The sequence below is a fragment of the Arachis hypogaea genome, chromosome 16 (genome assembly GCF_003086295.3).
Source record: "Arachis hypogaea cultivar Tifrunner chromosome 16, arahy.Tifrunner.gnm2.J5K5, whole genome shotgun sequence".
Lineage (NCBI taxonomy): Eukaryota > Viridiplantae > Streptophyta > Magnoliopsida > Fabales > Fabaceae > Arachis > Arachis hypogaea.
In genome coordinates this window covers 2804593-2808054 of record NC_092051.1, presented here as the reverse complement: position 1 = coordinate 2808054, position 3462 = coordinate 2804593, and the positions used below count along the sequence as shown (strand labels likewise).

General features: G+C 42.7%; 1 non-coding gene across 1 annotated transcript; it reads left to right on the top strand.

Moving 5' to 3' along the window:
- The first annotated feature begins 3150 nt into the window (after nucleotides 1-3150).
- On the top strand, nucleotides 3151-3258 carry LOC112761717 (small nucleolar RNA R71). Its single transcript, XR_003182098.1, has one exon. It is a non-coding gene; the product is annotated as a small nucleolar RNA R71 (small nucleolar RNA).
- Nucleotides 3259-3462: the final 204 nt, after the last annotated feature.

Sequence of the window (3462 nt, the reverse complement as noted above, 5' to 3'; positions counted from 1 at the left end):
TGTTCTTTTGTAATTAAAACATTTTTCATTTAAGAAAGGTGAAGGATTCATAGGACATTCATAACTTTAAGGTATTGATACTTAGACACTAATGATCATGTAATAAGACACAAACATAAATAAACATAAAGCATAAAAATTCGAAAAACAGAAAAATAAAGGAAATTAAAGAACGGGTCCACCTTAGTGATGGCGGCTTGTTCTTCCTCTTGAAGATCTTATGGAGTGCTTGAGCTCCTCAATGTCTCTTCCTTGCCTTTGTTGCTCCTCTCTCATGGTTCTTTGGTCTTCTCTAATTTCATGGAGGAGGATGGAATGCTCTTGGTGTTCCACCCTTAGTTGTTCAATGTTGGAACTTAATTCTCCTAGGGATGTGTTGATTTGCTCCCAATAATTTTGTGGAGGAAAATACATTCCTTGAGGCATCTCAGGGATTTCATTATGAGGAATTTCCTCATGCTCATGTCCATGAGTGGGATCTCTTGTTTGCTCCATCCTTTTTGAGCTTGAAAGGGACCTCGGGGATCACCTTCTTCTTGGCCACAACTTCATAGAAGTGGTCTTGATGCACCCTTGAGATGAATCTCTCCATCTCCCATGACTCGGAGGTGGAAGCTTTTGCCTTCCCTTTCCTCTTTCTAGAGGTTTCTCCGGCCTTTGGTGCCATAAATGGTTATGGAAAAACAAAAAGCAACGCTTTTACCACACCAAACTTAGAAGGTTTGCTCGTCCTCGAGCAAAAGAAGAAATAAAAGAGTAGAGGAAGAAGAGAATGGAGGAGTGGGAGTGATTCGGCCAAGGGGGGAAGAAGTAGTATGTATGGTGAGGTAGGTGGGATTTATGATGGAGGGTTATGGATTGGTGAAGGGTTTATGGAGAAGAGGGTAGGATTTGATAGGTGAGGGGTTTTTGGGAAAGAGGTATTGAGGTGATTGGTGAATGGGTGAAGAAGAGAGAGAGAGATGAGGTAGGTGGGGATCCTGTGGGGTCCACAGATCTTGAGGTGTCAAGGATTTCTCATCCCTGCATCATGTGGCGTGCAAAACGCCCCTTGCTGCCAATCCTGGCGTTAAACGCCAGGCTGCTGCCCTTTTCTAGCGTTTAACACCAGCTTCTTGCCCTTTTCTGGCGTTAAACGCCAATCTGGTGCCTATTTCTGGCGTTAAACGCCCAGAATGGTGCCAGACTGGGCATTTAACGCCCATTCTGCTACCCTCACTGGCGTTTAAATGCCAGCGAGTTTCTCCTCCAGGGTGTGCTGTTTTTCATTCTATTTTTCATTCTATTTTTGCTTTTTCAATTGTTTTTGTGACTTCACATGATCATCAACCTACAGAAAATATGAAATAACAATAGAAAATAGAAATTTAACATAGATAAGTAAAGATTGGGTTGCCTCCCAACAAGCGCTTCTTTAATGTCAATAGCTTGACAGTGGGCTCTCATGGAGCCTCACAGATACTCAGAGCAATGTTGGAACCTCCCAACACCAAACTTAGAGTTTGAATGTGGGGGTTCAACACCAAATTTAAAGTTTGGTTGTGGCCTCCCAACACCAAACTTAGAGTTTGACTGTGGGGGCTCTGTTTGACTCTGTATTGAGAGAAGCTCTTCATGCTTCTTTTCCATGGTTATAGAGGGATATCCTTGAGCTTTAAACACAAGGGAGTCCTCATTCACTTGAAGGACTAATTCTCCTCTGTCAACATCAATCACAGCTTTTGTTGTGGCTAGGAAGGGTCTTCCAAGGATGATGGATTCATCCATACACTTCCCAGTCTCTAGGATTATGATATCATCAAGGATGTAGTGGCCTTCAACTTTGACCAAGACATTCTCTACAAGTCCATAAGCATGTTTCCTTGAATTGTCTACCATCTCTAGTGAGATTCTTGCAGCTTGTACCTCAAAGATCCCTAGCTTCTCCATTACAGAGAGAGGCATGAGGTTTATGCTTGAACCTAGGTCACACAGAGCCTTTTCAACAGTCATGGTCTCTATGGTACAAGGTATTGAGAAATTTCTAGGATCTTGTCTCTTCAGAGGTAATCTCTGCCTAGTCAAGTCATCCAGTTCTTTGGTGAGCAAAGGGAGTTCATCCTCCTAAGTCTCATTACCAAATAACTTGGCATTTAGCTTCATGATTGCTCCAAGGTACTTAGCAACTTGCTCTTCAGTAACATCTTCATCCTCTTCAGAGGAAGAATACTCATCAGAGCTCATGAATGGCAGAAGTAAATTCAATGGAATCTCTATGGTCTCAGTGGGAGCCTCAGATTCCCATGGTTCCTCATTAGGGAACTCCTTGGAGGTCAGTGGACGTCCATTGAGGTCTTCCTCAGTGGAGATCACTGCCTCTTCCTCCTCTCCAAGTTCGGCCGTGTGGGATGTGTTGATGGCCTTGCACTCTCCTTTTAGATTCTCCTCTGTATTGCTTGGGAGAGTACTAGGAGGGAGTTCAGTAACTTTCTTACTCAGTTGACCCACTTGTGCCTCCAAATTTCTAATGGAGGACCTTGTTTCAGTCATAAAACTTTGAGTGGTTTTAATTAGATCAGAGACTATGGTAGCCAAGTCAGAGTGGTTCTGCTTAGGATTCTCTGTCTGCTGCTGAGAAGATGATGGAAAAGGCTTGCTATTGCTAAACCTATTTCTTCCACCATTATTGTTATTGAAGCGTTGTTGAGGCCTCTGTTGATCCTTCCATGAGAGATTTGGGTGATTTCTCCATGAAGGATTATAGGTGTTTCCATAGGGTTCTCCCATGTAATTCACCTCTTCCATTGTAGGGTTCTCAGGATCATAAGCTTCTTCCTCAGATGAAGCCTCTTTAGTACTGCCTGTTGCTGCTTGCATTCCAGGCAGACTTTGAGAAATCATATTGACTTGCTGAGTCAATATTTTATTCTGAGCCAGTATGGCATTCAGAGTATCAATCTCAAGAACTCCTTTCTTCTGAGTTGTCCCATTATTCACAGGATTTCTCTCAGAGGTGTACATAAATTGGTTGTTTGCAACCATCTCAATGAGTTCTTGAGCTTCTGCAGGCGTCTTCTTCAGATGAAGAGATCCTCCAGCAGAGCTGTCCAATGACATCTTGGATAGTTCAGATAGACCATCATAGAAGATACCTATGATGCTCCATTCCGAAAGCATGTCAGAAGGACACTTTCTAATCAATTGCTTGTATCTTTCCCAAGCTTCATAGAGGGATTCTCCTTCCTTCTGTCTGAAGGTTTGGACTTCCACTCTAAGCTTACTCAATTTTTGAGGTGGAAAGAACTTTGCCAAGAAGGCATTGACTAGCTTTTCCCAAGAGTTCAGGCTTTCTTTAGGTTGTGAGTCCAACCATATCCTAGCTCTGTCTCTTACAGCAAAAGGAAAAAGCATAAGTCTGTAGATCTCGGGATCAACCCCATTGGTCTTGACAGTGTCACAGATTTGCAAAAATTCAGCTAAAAA